General features: G+C 45.3%; 1 protein-coding gene across 6 annotated transcripts in view; it reads left to right on the top strand.

The window, feature by feature from the left end:
• DNAAF11 (dynein axonemal assembly factor 11) overlaps positions 1-17,162 on the top strand; it is a 124,160-nt gene that overhangs the window by 95,458 nt on the left and 11,540 nt on the right. For 5 of the 6 annotated variants that reach the window (XR_010837434.1, XR_010837436.1, XR_010837431.1 and 2 more), the window contains one exon: positions 11,575-11,712. The exons of the other annotated variant lie outside the window; for it this stretch is intronic. The gene's annotated coding sequence lies outside the window, so the exon portion shown is untranslated. The remainder of the gene's footprint in view (positions 1-11,574; positions 11,713-17,162) is intronic. 6 annotated transcript variants of the gene reach the window in all.

Below are 17,162 nucleotides of genomic sequence, written 5' to 3'. Positions count from 1 at the left end.
ACACCTCAGGGTTTGCAGATGGAGTGTGTGTTTTTTTGAGAGAGAGAGGAGTCAGGGGTGGTCCTGAAGTGTTTGAGAAATTGCAAGGATGATGCGGCTTGGGGGGAAAACCATCCTCATCGGGGACAGTGGAAGAGGGGGAGTTTACATTCTACTGAAGGGAGCCGGAAAATAAAAAACAAGTAAGTAAAACAGCCCACCATATGGTGTAAGAGGTATGGAGGAAAGTAAGCAAGAGAGAGGGACTGAGAATACCACGGGGGCTGTGATATTAAATGATGAGGTCAAGGAGGCCAGCCTTGAAAGGGCTAAGTTGCAAACGCCTATTGGATACCCAAGGAGGGGTATTGGGTAGGCAGGTGGGCTCTGGAATTCAGAGGAGAGAATTGGGTGGGAGATATTATTTCTAAAGCTTCCGCAACACTTAGATGTAAGCGTCATTTACCTCATTGTACAAGGAAGGAAACTCAATCACAGATGTTAAATAACATTCAAGATCATCCAGCTAATGAGTCAGGATATGAACCCAGTTCAGAAACCACCCTTAGTGCTAAATACATTCCTGCTTGATTGAAGATTTTAGATGTAAGGAGAAAATCCTCATGTGTCTCTCTCTCACTCTTTTTTTTTTTTTAAACAAAAAAACAAAAAAAAAACCTTTGTAGCTCAGCTCAAACTTTCCTCCATCTAAGCTCAGATCCAGAGCCAACTGGCCTCCCACTCACTTGAAAAAAATGTAAAATCCCACTTTCAGAGAGCTCTTCGTTGGCTTAGAAAGCAGTCACGATTCACAGTCCATCCAACAGAGACTTGTTTTTGGCACAGACACCAAGGGATGATGTCATTCTCTGAGGACAGGGAAAACCCAGCATGCCTTTGATTTCCCCTTCAAAGCCCATCACAGCACAGCTTCCCTGCTGCTAGCAGCAGTGTAAACTGGTACAACGTTTTTGGAAGGGACATTTTCAAGAGGTAGCAAGAATATTAACTATGTTTCTGCCCTATGACCTCAACGTTCTAATTCTGATCTTAGGAAATAATCCATACCACATAAAGATGTCTTAGTCTCAGAGGTGTCCATCACAGCCCTATTTATAACACTGGCATTTTTAAAGGCATCTCATCTCAATGGAGAAATGGTTAAATAAATTATAGATGTCAAAATTAGTTTTAGAAAGGATTTGAAAAGTCATGGAAAATGTTAGGGTTTAAAGACAGGATGCAACACTATATTTTGATTCAGTCTTCATCTATATTGAAGTGATTTTTAAAAGCAATTGGTGACTAATGAGATATAGTGAAAATGTTACATATGTAAAATGATGCTGCTAGGGGTTGCATGGGACCTTGCTTTCTTTTCCTAGAATGGAAAACTAAGAATGGCACAGCTGAAAACAGAAGACTTTAGGAGCCTCATGTTCTAACTGGCCACCTCCTCACGGCTTACTGAGAGGTGCCATTTCAGCAAGACAGCTCTTATCCCACCACCTCTATCCCCAACCTCTACCAGTAACCTCCAACCAACATAAGTGGAATCTTGGAAGGCAGGAGAGGATATCTGCTCAGGAAAGATAAGAACAATACAGAGAAGTCATATTCCTCCTTTCCCCATGCCTTGGGAACGCAGTGTATGTTTACGGTTCCCATCCTCAAAGCGAAGGGAAAGAGGTGTCAAGAGAATCGCTCATAAAACCTGGTGCGAGCCAGCAAGAAGGAGAGGCTGATTCCTTCTGTTTGGAGGCCAGTCTTACTGGCCTATCTCTAGATTATGAAAGAAAGGAGCAAAAGAGCATGGGGTGAGAGAGTGTGTAGGAGAAATGCCAACAGAGGGGGCCCCCCCTTGCATCCAACATTCCCAAGACAGACATGGCACGTGCATGCAGGTCTAAGAGCTGATCTCAGTGGTCAAGGAAGGGGAGGAGGTAGGATCCTGTCTCTCAGTGCAAGGAGTGGCGAAGAATTTATGGTCCTCTTTACCATACCCATCTTTCAGTCACAAATTATTTTTCCATCTGCAAGTTATATTCGCCCTCTCCCATGATCCCCCAAATCCCATACCATTACAGCCTTGGATCTCATCAACTAAGTTACGTCTGGATGTAGGTGAGGCTCAGTGGGTGTGCTTCCCTGAGTATGGCTCTTCTCCAATGGCAGAGCTCTGAACTAATAAGGTATGTTAGCTTTCCCACGCCCCCAGCATACAATGAGATAAGCATAAAATAACTGCAGTAGGCAAAATAACTGCTATAGACACTCCAATTCAAAAAGGGCCTTGGGGGATGTCAGCTGAGTGAAGTGGTGGTTCCCCCAAGGTTTCTCTGGCTGGTTGGAACTCTTTATATCCCCAGCACTGCACAGCCCCCAGAATCTCCATTCAGCTTACAATTCCTCTGTAGTTATTTTCTGCTGGGCTATAAAGAGTCTTACTCTTTGCATGCACAGGTTAGTATTTGATCAAAGACTTAAGTGGACCTTATGCACATTTCTGGAGCTCCTTATCTGGGTAGCTCCCCGCCTTCTCTCTAGTACCTGGTTTCACAAACTCCAGCCATCTTAGCAGCTCCTAACTCCGATCTCTGTCTCTCCAGACCACCGAAACCTCTGCATTCTTTTTGGGCTTTATCTCCCTCTACTGTATTCTAGAAAGTTCCCCTAGGCAGAAAACTGGAACAGTCATGGGGCTCATCTCACGTGTTTCTTCTCTCAAAGGGACCATATTCATGCAATGTCTACTGTCCACTTTGCCTGGTTTTTCACGTACAATGTCTGGCACTCCACAAAAAATAACCAGACACACAAGGAGGCAAACTGATAAAAACAGAAAACAAAATAAGCTATTGAAACAGACCCATATACAAATAACAGAGTTATCAACTTCAGACTACAAAATAAATATACATAAAATATTCTAGAAGTTAAAAGACAAGATTTAGAATTTGGGCAGTGAATCAGAAACTACCAAAAAAATAAAACTTTAGAACTGAAAAAGTAGAGTAACTAAAATTAAAAACTCAATGGACTTCCTTAACGGACGATTAAACCAAACTGGGGGGATAATTTGTAAAGTGAAAGACAACTGGAATGATACAAGAAGAGAGAAAAGACAGCTAAATACAGAAAAGAGAGTAATGGATCTCTGTAAGAATAAAAGGCTAAGAATTGGACAGAAGCAGTATTTAAAGAGATAATGGTTGGGAATTTTTTTAAAAATCTGACAAAAGACATTAAGCTAGAGATTTAAGGATCTTTACAAACCCCAAGTAGGATAAATAAAAAGAAAATTACACCTAAGCACATCAAGTAAAACTACCAAAAACCAAAGAGGAAAAAAAAATCCTCTTAAAAACAACTAGAGGAAACAACAGACAGGAGGGGGAGTTACTCTGAGGGATGAAGGGCATGGAATCAGGGGAGAATTTGACTTTACCTGATACGTAAGCTGGACCTTGAAAGATGGGTATGATTTGGAGTAAAAGGTCTTCAAGGTAGTGGGAGTGATCAACAAACACTCAGGGAATTGAAAGCTCAGGACATGTGCTTCTGTATGAAGGCGGTGCAATTTGATCCTGGAATGGTAGCTCGAGGACAGATGGGGAATGACCTAGAATTGCTCCCCAGCTGTTTGACCTTCCTCCTGAAGATAGCGGGGAACTATTGACAGTTTAAAATCGGGGCATTGACTGAAGAAGCCACATCTTTTCCAAAGCGAGAGGCAGACATTGCGGAAAAGAGAGCCAGGTCCCCTTGTGCACCATTTATATAGGGAATATGAAAATATTCCTCATCCTTGATGTCAGAAACTATATAGAGCTGGGCATGGAAAGAGGGGCGTGGGAACAGTCATTTACTCAGTACTTGCTTTGTGCCATCGGTAATAAAGATAGGTCCTTACAAAGACACCACAGTGTTCTCTTTCACCATAACCTCTGTGGGAGGCCATTCATTTACTTCTTCTCCTCAACATTGCAAGCTTTCCTCCTGCCTCTGTACTTTTCCCATGCTACTCCAAACAGTCCACTCCTACTTTTTAGCCTGGATAATACTTAGTCGTCCTTCCAGTATCAGTTTAAATATAACTTTTCCCACGAACTTTCCAGGCAAATTTAGGGTCTTCTCCTCATATACTTACATTATTTTTAAAATATTTCCATTATGGCAATTATTTCATTTTCTCATAGTAACCTATGTCCTAGCCCTGCTAATGCACTAGCACCAGCATTAGTAACTTTGCACTGGCGCATCAGTATTTGCAAGGCTGGACCACCTCTTACCAATCTTGTACCTTCAGCACCTGGCAGAGAATCCAGGCCATTAGAGTAATGCCAACTTCAAATACCACCACTAGTTGTGTCATAGAGAAAAAGAGTGTGGCACGTTGAATCCTGGTTTCTCAAGCATTAGCCCATAAATCACGTACCAGTTTTGCTATCTTGGCCAAAGCAAGTCACGTGGCTACACTTAACTTCACAGGGGCAGGGTAGTGCAGTATTATCATGGCCAAGAGAAGAAGTGCGAATTTTGGGTGACTAGTACCAATGACCGCCACAGTGAACAAGCTTTGCAACAGGTAATAAAATAATGTCAGAAGTTGTACGGATTAAATAAGACATGTGTAAAGTGCTTAGAAACTGTGAAATGCTGTGTAAGTATTATGTCTAAGTTATTACAGAAGCATAATGTTATGGATGTCAGATCAAGGAACTATTAAATCCAACCTGTGAGGTGGGTGGAAGACTTCATGGGGATAATGACAATTGTGAGATGATTAGAATTTGCACATGTAGAAATGGTAAAGCGGGCATTGCAGGTGGAAGGAACAGCAAAGGTCTGGAGACAGTACTGTAAAGGGCACATTTGAGGACTGACATATCTAGTGGAGCTTAAGGAGGCATCTGTTCAAATAGCATCTCTACAGGGAGGAGTTTCCGATGGCCAGGTGGAAAATAAAATGCCAGCTGTGCCATGTTCAGAAGCAAAGGTGTCCCTACGCAAGAACCCAGAGGCCATAGCTACACAGAGGACAGCCCAAGCCCAGCACCACAGTCATGCTAGCAACCTGATGAGCTCATCGTCCTCTCAAGAGCTCATTCCACAGCCTGGCATGGGCGATGTCTCTGCCACTCAACCCACCCAGACAGAACCACGGAGATGAGATCATTATCGTCTTTTTTTAAAAAGTCACTATTTAAACAACTGAAATGCTTGGCCTCAGGCTGTCAGGAAAGCTGTCACCATGGAAAAGGAAAAGAGAAAGTCCCCAAATTAGTGTTGAATCTCTTCCAAGAACTGTCAATATTTTTGGAAGCCCCCAGAGAACAAATGCTTTCTGGAGGCTGGCAGGATCTGCAGTGTTGGAAAGGGAGTGACTCCAGGCTGACTGATGGTGGCCAGTCGTTGCCACGTTCAGTGGGTGACATCTAAGACAGGCAGTCGGCAGCCCGGAGTGAGAACAAAATGCCACATCGACGGGCTGATGAAAACGTGCAAAAACCTCTCAGAAAGCTCAGAGCAAGATACATACTACCGGTCTGTGTTTATATGTCTAACCTGAGTTGTATTCGTTTTACACTTGACCTGCTAAATAAGGCAGAACGTTCACTGGTGCCTGGTGCCCCCAAATCGTTTATTTATGGGTGTCTCCTGGGTGTACCAGTCTTGATGGTCATTGGACAATCAGAGTCAAATCTCAAATTAGGAAACTACAAGGTGGGTTTTTTAAGGGGACTATTTATAAAGGTGCGGGGAAGCTTGAGAGGGATCACAAGGACTAGGAAGAGTGGGATTGTTACCGTCACACGGGGTCACTAGCTGCCCCAGGAAAGGCGTAGTCTTGGGTGAGACAGCTCAGTCACGTCCCACAGGAGCGAAGACCTGGGGCTGTATGCTGGCCACGTTCCCTGTAACTGACAGCAAGTTCTTCTTGGGAAAAGCACCTGGGCTGTGCATCTGCATGTCTACTCCAGTCCTCTCCTTGCCCTGTTCAGATCCACTTCTCAATATGTGTTTGCGGAGTCAGTCCTCCAGAATCCTGGCGGGCTCGTTTTCCTTAGGAGAAACGAGAAAGGGGAAGTTAGTAGGACAAAGTACTCGTCTTCCGGTACCACCTTGGTGGTCACTGATCCTTGATTTCCTCTGCTGGTATCAGCTGAGTGCCAGCTACTCATCTGTCTTGCCTCTAAGGATGCTACATTGTATTAAGCATGTCTGTAGTACTCCGTGTGTCAGAATGACAGTTGTAGTTGCACCCCCTGCTTTCTGGCCTTTAAGCGCTGCCCCTCTAATAAGCGCTGGCCTCTATTGGTGTAGGGTCCTACCACCCCCACAGCTATCTGCAAGACAAGTTCTTTCACAGCCTCTTCTACATCAGCCCTGGCCCACAGAGGAGGTCCACCATTTTTCATGATGCGGGTGCCCACTCAACAGAGAATCCCTTATGTCTGCAGTAAGTGGCTTGTCCTGAGCCTTCCTGTGAATCATCTGATGGGTCTTCCCCAAGACCCATCATCTGAAATGGTAAATCAATTCCAGCCTGCCCACCTCCCTGAGCCTTTCCATCCCTGCCTTCACCACCTGCCATGGCAAGTCTAGCATTTCAACTTTGCTTAGCTTAAGGCATTACTTCTTCTATGCTTCCAGGATCACAGATTCACACCATCTCCTCAAGTCCTTGGCAGGATGCTAACTTCTGTAGCCCGGAGAGTGAACCTGAGTCAGTAAACTCTACCCAGTTTTACATTTTGTCCTCCTTGAAGCACCCTTAGATTCAACACCCTTAGAATCAACACCCCTAGAATCCGCTACCATGCGTACGCCCCGGCTTCAGGAGGGAAATGAGGGAAATGATGGCTACATCTCCATCGTGTCTTCAAATTATAAAGGAAACATTTATACCTCCTTCAGAGTCCCTAGTCTTATTTTGTTATATTTATTGTGTTACAAGACTATTATTGCTGCTAACAAAATGCATGACCCTATGGATGGGACAGAGTTTTGTATAATCTTGGAGATTTCTCTTTCCCAATAGGCAAAGGTCCATGGGACCCCTGCCTGTAGGCATGATCACAGGAGGTAATCCAGTAAAGAACCCATAGGACAGAGGGAGGGGTGGGGATGGAACCAAGAGAAACTGAGGAAAGACCAGCTTCCTGGAGAAGATGGCCAGTCACTGCCAAGTGACCACATAGATGAGAACAAGAAATGGCTCTGGGATGTGGCCGGTAGGAGGTCTGTGGTAATCTGAGCAAGAGCTGGTAGAATAGACAGGACAGTGGGGGCAGCTGGAGGCCTTCCTACTGGTTAACCTCTGTTTTTCTCCTTGCTCCATTGGAACCCAGCACAGTGCTGGCACAGAGGGGGTTAATGTCTGCCAAAGACGATTAGGGCAATTGGGTGACTCTACGTGGAAGTGATCTCTCCCTTTTTCTGAATTATCATGTACCTTTTCTCTATCTCTCTGGATTGCTTTCAATATTAGATTGCAGATATTTGTGTGCAGGTTTTAAATTTCTCTCCTTTCCTGAATTGTCAGCTTTGTGAAAACAGAATCTTTTATTTATGCTAAGGGCCCAGCACAGACTCTTGTACTTATTAGGTGTTCAATAGCATTTGTTCAATGAATGAATGAAGTAGAGTAATGAATGAATGAAAGGTCAATGATGTTCCCTTATCTGATATGCTTTTTACTAAATCTCCTTTTTTTAAAATTTATTTATTTATTTATTTATTTATTTATTTTGGCTGCATCGGGCGGGTCTCAGTTGCACCATGCGGGATCTAGTTTCCTGACCAGGGATTGAACTGGGGCCCCCTGCACTAGGATTGAGGAGTCTTACCCACTGGACCACCAGGGAAGTCCCCTAAATATACTTTTTTGAATATATATTAATCAACATAAATGTATGTAGGGGGTCAAGAGGAAACTCAACATATTAAATATCAAGAACGATCTATGCAAGAGGATTTTTTAAAGGTGTTTTGGAAAAGGAAGCCCAGAAAATGTTTTTCCCACCTGTTGTTCCTCATTTATTCATTAATTACCCCAAATTTCTATTTAAATGCTATTAATGTGTCTACTAAAATTATCTAGTGACTGACATGATAAGGTAACATCTCAGACCTCATGTTGCCGAACCAGCAAGCAAGCTTCTTTCACACTTCACAGCAAATTTCAGAGGTGAGACTGAGTACCCAGGCCTGTGAATATGGGAGACTTTAAAATTATCCTGGATTCGCAAGCAGCACTCGCCCATTAGTTCACATGGAATACATGTAGATATGCGCTTGGGTGACATATCTTGTATCCATGTGTCTTATTAGTCTTCCCAAGACCTGAGGAGCAACTCTTTTTGTTCTCTGGACATCCAAGCTCTTACTATATCGCCTTGTTAAATAAGTAATATTCCTTCCATTTGAGAAATTCTGGAGCCACTGGTTCAGCTAATACTAGTTTTGTCTTTGCGACAATAAAATAAGGAAAATGGCGCTCACTTGCAGAGTGGTTGTGAATATGGGAAGTACCCAGACAATATTAGTTCTCTCTCTTCTTTAAAATTGGAAGATTTTCCATAGTGGATTTTTTGGTGCTCCCCTCAGATACCCTGGGAGCCCCCTCCCTGGTTTCTGCATGCATTGTGCTTTTGCATCTGTGGCCTGCTCCAGCAGCTGTCTGCCCCAAGGCTACTGGAGCCTTTTGCCTGCAGGTACAGAGAGCAGGAAGCACCTGGGAGTAATGTCTCCCTGGGGTGGGTTTTAGCCCACGATTGTGTGATGCAGGGTATCAAAGCCCAGCCCCTTTATCTGAGTAGGGACAAACGCTGAGGCATCCTTTGTACGCCGGAGTTTCCTGCAGAATCAGGCTGAAGGCTTGGCCTGACATTGAACTCCTGCTTGGCTTCTTTCCCCTTCCTGTTCTGTTTCCCTGATTGCTTTACCAGCTTCCCCTGGGAACATGTTCTTGCAAGTGATCTGCATGTGAGTCCTCATGTCAGTGTCTGCTTCGGGAGAAACCAGTCTAAGTCAGTTTTGTTAGGTGGAAAATGCATTTACCAAAACAAAAGGATTGGTCATTAAATAGCCTCTCCCAGGATATGAAGGGCCAGGGATGCTGCTGCCGAGGTCCAAGTGACAGCTCGGTGGACCTGAGCAAGCATAGTGCTGGAGGGATGGAGGGGGATGGGCACAGAAAGGAACATATTGCAGAATCCATAGAATCAGAGAGCTGGAGGTGGAGGCAGAAGGGAGGAGGGCAGGTAAGATCCAAGGACGGCTCTACATCCATGACTCGAGAGACTGGGTGGACAGTGAACTTGGGAAACAAGGCGCAGGGGATGGGGAGGAAGGCAAGTTTGAGTGTGAGCGTGTCAGGCTTGTGGGACATCCAGGTGGAAGTCCTTGTCACAGACACAGAGCAGGGAAGCCCCAGGCACGGGAGGGCAGTGTGTGAAGCTCAGCGTGCTAAGTATATGTATCTGGGCTAAGGAGCTGTTAAAGCAGCAAATACGCAAATCCAAGGGAAAGGAAACACACAGGGGCAGCGACACAGACAATAAAAATCAAGCATAAACAAAACAAAACTCTGAATCCACAAACTAAGCATCCTTCCCAGTAATTTCTGATCCCCTCTGCTGTACGCATTAATCCAAAATATCTTTCCCCTAGTTGACCTAATGTTCTCTTTAAACTTAATATTATTTTTCATTGGTTGCATTTGCCCAACACATAAATACTTCTTGTTGCCCCTTCGCCTCTCTGAGGCTCATTTCCCACATCTCTAAAATGAGGGGCTACCTTACGGAGTTGCTATGAGGATCCATGAGATAATTCTTGTGGGTTGCCTGGCATATCTGTTCATGATACGAGCCTGGAAAGTGTCATTGGCTCACCTACCCATTTCACTGGCACGCTTCCTGTCACGTGCTCTTTCTAATTAGAAAAATTACATTAAACACTTTTAGGGGAAAAAAAAAAGACTAGGGTTAGAATGACTGGGATGATTATGCAAGTCTGAAAATTTAATGCAGCTGTTTTTTCACCCAAAATGACTTTGCTGATGAAATATGGGATTGGTAGAGGACTGGGTGGCTAGAGGAAGTGAGGGGGATTTCAGAAGATAGATCACCCCTGGGAAAGGCACACTGAAATAAAATTAGCCTGTGGGGTTTTATAAGAAGATGCCATAGAGAAAGAGAAGGCCCAGGAAGAAGAAGCCATACATCACGTTTTTCATAATTTTTAAAATAGAAGGTCAAGACATTTTTACCATTTTCTGTATACAGGAGACAATCTGTGTGGTCATTCTTTTGGGACAAATTGACAATTGTGACCATTTTTTTGAGCTCCACTCTTTCTCTCTCCCTCTCCCTTACATGTTTGTTGAAACAAATAGCTCCCTGGCCGAGATGTGGAAATCATCAAGGGGGTGGGCCGTGCCCTAGTTATTTTGCATCCTTGGTGCTTAGAAAGTGCATGGTACATAGAAATTTGGAGCCAATAAATGTCTGTTGAATGGCTGAATGATTGATTGGACAAATGAATGAACAGACAATAACATTCACTCTCCTCCAGAAGATTACAATACATTGCACGGGAGAGAGCACACCCTTGGAGAGATAGTTAGATGGTACAGGGAAATCGAGGGCACAGATTTTGGAACAGCAATCTGCGTTTTATGTGGGAACAATGCTGAGGTGGATGATGAGTCCACCAGGGCTTCAAATACTGTATTAAAAATTAAATCTGCAGTTCATGTTTATTCCATGGTGTGTTTTGCATTCTAGACAATCCTGGCAATATTTGGAAAATTATTGTTTACATTAAATTAGAATTCCAGCATGTTTGAGCTGGAAAGCATTGGTTTTCTTGGAGATGGTGCAAATAGTCTCAGAAAGTGCTTTCATCAAAGTGAATAACTTTGTGTTTTGTCTGTTTGTTTGGTTGGGGTCATTTTCTGGCCGTACTGCGTGGTTTGCGGGACCTTAGTTCCCCGACCAGGGATTGAACCCGTGCCCTTGGCAATAAAGTTGTAGAGTCCTAACTACTGGACAGCCAGGGAACTCCTGAAAGTGAGCAACTTTGGAATTGAAGGGAATTTAGAGACATCTTAGTTGATCCTCCATATGAAAAATGAGGAAACGGAATTCCAGAAAGGGGAGGTGATTTGGTCAAGGCCCGTGTCATGCGGTCCTTAGTTCTGAGGCCTCAGCTAGAGGCTGGTTAGTTCCCCATCCTGAGCAGTGGATTAAGTCCACACCCCCATCCATCTTCTTCACAGGCACCCCACACTCTCCATCACGACACCTACCCTAATTGCTGCAGGGTCCGGGCCACACAACCAGGGTCAGCCCCGATACCCAAGAGCCCATGGAAATCACTCACATGAGCCAACCCTAACCCTGCTTGCGTTGCGTCACCTGTTCCTTCCCAAGGGACCCACAGTCGAGGGCCTCGCCCACAGATCCCCTCATCTCTCCTTCTGGTGACTGACCCCAGGAGTCCCCTGAGTGTCCCTGGGTGGTGTGCTGCGTCTTTCCCAGGAAACTGTACAACTCCTCTCGGTCTTTCCCTCTTGCTCTGCAGCTGGCTGCACCACACCTCGCCCGAGGTCACGTGGTGAAAACGCTGCACCGGGAATTGAGGCCAAGCCCAGAGCTCTGATGTGGGAGAATCAAGCCAGACCCCGGTTCCCCTGACTCCTTATGGCAGCCTCAGATGCAGGTGATGTATTTCTCCCTTAAATATATGATCTAAAATTTTGCTTCCTGAGACTTTACTCTTCCTTCTCTAGATGCCATGTGATCTCCTAGGAAAGAAGTCAAACGTAATCTCTTACCCAAGTTCCCCTGAAGTGAGGGTTCACACCCATCTTTTAGGAAGGATTTTAACCCAACCAGCAAGAGCTGTGGAATTGGACAACACTTGCCCTCCAAAAGTCCTACTTTGTGGCTGACTTAATTTTTGCTGCAAATTTGGATTGCAGCCTCTGTTTCTTTCAGCTCCTTAATGGGGTTGAGGGATGGCCAAGGGCCCGTCTCCATGAGGAGTGTTTCTTTTCCTGCAGGCTGCTTAAACGTGATGCACGCTGCACTTTAGTTAATGCCTAAAGTTCAGGGTCACATAAGCGACATTTGAGTAGCCTGTCCAAATGGATTTTTAAGAAAAAAATGTCAGTGTCAGTGACAGATATGTGGATAATTGAATTATTAAATACAATTTCCTTTTTTTTTTCCAATGGGCATGCCCCTTACATATTTTTTTTAATGATCCATTTCTTAGTGACAAAATAATCACATACATAGAAATCTTGCTTATTTCTCTTCTTTCTTTTTTTGGAATAATATTATGTTAAATGTGAACCCTTAGGATCTGAGAACTGGTTAGAAAGGAAATAAATGTCACCTAATCAGATTTCTCCCATAGGGAATTTGAATCTACTAAAGCTACATTTCTCAATTTTTTCAAGAATAAGAAGTCACTTTTAGGGTCAAAGGATTTCACAGATCCCTGTATAATAGTAGTTGCATTTTTAGTATCCGTTGATTGAGAAACTAAGCTACTACAAATTCAGTCACCCCTTTAAATGAAGCTTTATCTTATGAATCATAACCACATATGTGCACATTGAACAACATATATTGGTGAGAGGGGTGGAGAGGATGAAGGTTATGGACTCAAAGACTCTGCAATTGCTTCATCAGCCCTTCCTTTCTGCCGACACCACACCCCCGAGACTCACACAACCCATGCTGGTTGTCTGAAACATTTCTGCCAAGTAGTTCTGGTTTCGGCCTGTAAATTCCCTGTGATGCGTATCTCACTACTTCACAAAGAAGCCCTCTGTATCTCTGAGCTGCTCTTCCTAATATTGGCAGCTTCTTTCTAATGTTTAGCTAAAATCTTTCTCTCTGGTTTTCACCCCCCGAGCCCACTGACGACACTTATCGTCTTTCACATGACAACTCAGCATTCATGCCTTCCACCCCCAATAGGGCCAGGATGAAGTGGGCCCAGAAAAGGCTGCTGTGAGGGAAATACAAAAGGCTAAAGCTCTAAGGGTTGCAAAATTAGTGGATGTTGCTGTGGATCCATCTTTGGACTCACATGACTACTGATGTCACGGGGACAAAAGAATACGAGTCAAGAGTCCCGGATGACAGTGAAGAAGCAGAGAGGTGGAAACTTCAAAGCTGACTGGGTCCCAGGGATTCCAGGCTGATGTGAGATGATTATGATGAAGAATTTATCAACCCAGTGGTGAAAGGTGGCCAAAAATTAGGTCCCAAGTAAATCTTTGAACTAATATCTGGATGTAGTGGGAAAAGCATTCAGATGAAAACCACCAGACCTAAAAGAAACTATTACTGCAGACGTTTTCATGCAACCTCAAGATGTTCTTATTCATGTTCTCACTGGTATGATTCCATATTTATAAAATCACATGTGTACACACACGCGCATGGGCGCACACACACACACACACACACACACACACACACACACACACACCATGTTTCTATTCTTGATGATTTCTTTAGTAATGGAACACATGACTTTTCAGCTGGCGCGTGACTCCCTTAGCTAGGAGTGGGTGATCAAAGGGAATATAGTGCCCTAGAGATTCCCATGTGCTTCCTCCCCCTCCTCCTTTGACCCTCCTCCCAGGCTCCCCTGTTTCTAAATAAACATACCCAGCCCCCTGAAAGTTTTTAAGACCCCCCGCCCATCCTCCAAGTTTCTCTTTTCTAAATATGTTCCCTTTGGCCAAAGCACAGTCCTGAGAATTTAACCCATGACTCCACATGTGGACTGAATAAAATGGAATCTTCAATGTCCTCCCTTTGTTGCTAGTAGCCCACATGTTGTACACAGACCACATTCTGCACCAGAGGCTAAACACCCACCCCATCTCATGCCCAACCAGGCAGGAGAGCCCAGTGGTTAAGAACAAGGGCCTGGACTCAGACCCACCTGGTCTCGATACCTGCCTCCTCATCTCTCTCTGTGAGTCATTCAGCCTCTCCAACCCCAGTACCTACCATCCTGAAAGGCTGGATTTGGGTGAAGGTTTGCAAAAAGACTCCTGGTTTTTGCTCATTCAAACACCTTCCATTTGTTAATTTATTCCACACATATTCTTCCAGAATTTATTCCACACGTATTTATTCCACACATAATTTATTCCACACACATTCTTCCACAACAGTGTTGATGCGGAATGAACAAGACAAACTTCACCCTGGTCTGATGGAACTTACCTCCTAGAGGTGCAAATGGACAAAAAGCGCTAGATAATTGAATGAGTAACACAGCATCAGGCTGTGATTAGTACCAGGTATATGCATATTATATGGACTGAGGGGATGGAGGTTACAGGTGGTGCTTTTTATTTATTTTTTATTTATTTATTTTTGGCTGCATTGGGTCCTCACTGCAGTGCGTGGGCTTTCTCCAGTTGCTGTGAGCAGGGGCCACTCTTCGTTGCGGTGCGTGGGCCTCTCATTGCGGTGGCTTCTCTTGTTGTGGAGCACGGGTTCTGTAGTTGTGGTGCGCAGGCTCAGTAGTTGTGGCTCGTGGGCTTAGTTGCTCCGCGGCATGTGGGATCTTCCCGGACCAGGGCTTGAACCCGTGTCCCCTGCATTGGCAGGCAGATTCCCAACCACTGCCTCACCAGGGAAGCCCAGACTGTGCTATTTTGGCTGGAATGGTCTGAGGAAGCCTCAAAGCACAAGCTGCTTGTAGGAGCGAGGGTCTGAGTGTATACAGGTAAGTAACAGAAACTCCGACGTAAACAGGCCTCATCAACGAGGAAACGTGCATCTCACGTAAGGAGAGTTACGTTCACTGCATTCGGGGCTGGCCTCACCCAGAGGCTGCAGCAGTGGTCTGAGTTGCACAGCCCATCAGGCAGGGCTGCACGGACAGAAGAGAGAAGACCAGCTCTTCCAGGGGTTCATTTTAAGGGGAGAGGAAGCCATTTCCCAGAAGCTCCACTAAAGGCTTGCTTCTCATGTCTCAGATCCTAGAATTAGGTCAAATACTTGTTCCGGAACAAGTCATTGGCCGGAGGAAGTAATTACACAGCTGGCCCGGGCTTTTCCAATACAGGCACCACCAGCGAGGCCTTCATTCGACAGTTTGTATGTGTCAGACACTCTGTTCAGCATACAGGTAGAGTCCTCTCCTCAAATTTAAAATCCTATGAAGACTTCGAAGCCTACGTTTGTCCATCCACGTTCCATGCATGCATGTGCAGTGTGTTACCGTGGGCAGGAACACAGCCAGACCTGGAGCAGTCTCTTCTTAGCCCTCAAGACCTTGGCATCCTGGGGTACTTACGTAGCCTCTGAAGTCTCTGTTTCCTGATCCAAAAATTGATGAAAATAATCACCCCTTCCTCACAGGATCGCTGTAAGACGGAGCTAGGGGCAGCACAAAGTAATCGCTCACTCAGCGTGTCAGTGACGCGCAGGGCAGGGCAAGGGTGACTCAAGCGAGATGCCAGGACCGCAGTCCCTGCCTGGGTGTCTGGCTTGCCTCACCCGGGGCCAAGGCCCTGGGAGGACATCAAACATGTAATGACCTTCTAGTTATGTGAGACTGTGCCGTCGACACCCTTTGGTCAAAGGCCACTAGGAACGTACTTGTAGTTGAGCAAACCAGGTATCCTACCTGTTGCAGGAGGGAGAAGGCAGAGCATAGGGAACCGTGCGGAGTCTCAGGAAAAGGGGGCCAGAAAGAACCTACTCCAGGATTTGGGCCTGTCTGGGGATTTGGGGTCCACTAAAGACGCAGGGATCAACTCTAAGTTGGGTGTTGATAGAAAGTGGGGACAATTTACGTTTGGGTTTCTCAATAAATCTCAGTCTATAGGGAGGGGAGACTAGAGCCAGGATAAGACTGGGATTGGAAAGGAGGTCACAGTCACTCATTGTAGCCAAGAGGCGGGGATGTTTGATATTTAGTGGGTGGCCCAGGGACCTCAGTTTGACCTGTTCCCAGACAAGCTTATGAAGTGGCCCTGTTTTGTGTCACTTTCCCATAGTCTCAGAGTAACCTTGTAGGATGCTGGTGTCCTGGAGAAGGTTTATGTCCAACAGCAGAGGGGATCTGGCCCCGCTGTGAGGGCCCAGCCAGTTTCTGGATTGTTTTTCTTTCTTAGTACTAGACAATGGAGACCAAACATTAAGTCCCTGCCCTCAAGAAACTCAGCCTGGAGGGAGGCAAACCTTTACAATACCGTATGAGGATAATGCATTTATTATTACTGCAGTAATGGAGGTGTTACATCTAGATGGGGGGGCTCATGGGAAGCAAAGAGGAGCATCAGTGAAAGCTTCTGCAAAGGAGGGTATATTTCGCCTGGGACAAAGGAGGAGAAGGAGAAAGAGACAAAGGAAATCCTCGCTGAGTGTGGCCGGCTATGTGTTCCAAATTATAAATTCAACACAAGCCCCAGCAACTTTGCAACTGCAGACGTTTTCTTCTCTTTCTTTCCAGGAAAAAAAATAGCCCTTCTATTTTCATCTTTGGAATCGCCATTTGTCATTCTCAAGGTGCCTCGGTGCCTTTGTCTCTGGTGTCAGCCGGCAGTAATGTTGCTAAAAATAGCTGGCGGAGGGAATCGCTCTACACACTGAACATTAAAAATAGAAAGGGAAGCACTGGTGTGAATAATGCATAGGAGAGAACCCGGCTCGCGCTGGCCTCCAGGTTCTCCGGGGGCCTGGCTGCTGGGCAGAGCCCTGCAGGGCAGGGGAGGATCAAGGCATTTGTCTCGCTCCTGCTTCAGTGAAAGGGCAGCCCGCAAATTACAGCTTGCCCCTCGGCCTGCCTGGGCCAGTGAAGGCTGAGAGGAAATGAAGGCTTGGACCAGCATTCTGGCATGCAAATCTGCTGTCTAATTTATAAGCAGAAATTCAAATGCCATCCACGACCAGCACAAAGGAGGGGTGGGTCTGTGACATGGCAGTGAGGACATGCCCTATCGAAAGCCATGGAGTTTCTTTAAAAAATATACTGCTAGCCAATGAGAACCCATCTGCAAGGGGAGTTTGTCTCTGAAATCCCCAGGTTAGGATTTCTGCAAAATCTAATAGCTGCTCAAGGTCAAGACCCGATTGCATCAGCCAGAGGGGAGCTCCCGCCGCATCCAAGAACATCGTTAAGTT

Source organism: Kogia breviceps, chromosome 17, assembly GCF_026419965.1.
Source record: "Kogia breviceps isolate mKogBre1 chromosome 17, mKogBre1 haplotype 1, whole genome shotgun sequence".
In the NCBI taxonomy this organism is placed as follows: domain Eukaryota; kingdom Metazoa; phylum Chordata; class Mammalia; order Artiodactyla; family Physeteridae; genus Kogia; species Kogia breviceps.
The sequence above is the reverse complement of the archived record's forward strand: the minus strand, read 5'-3'. Positions and strand labels throughout refer to the sequence as shown.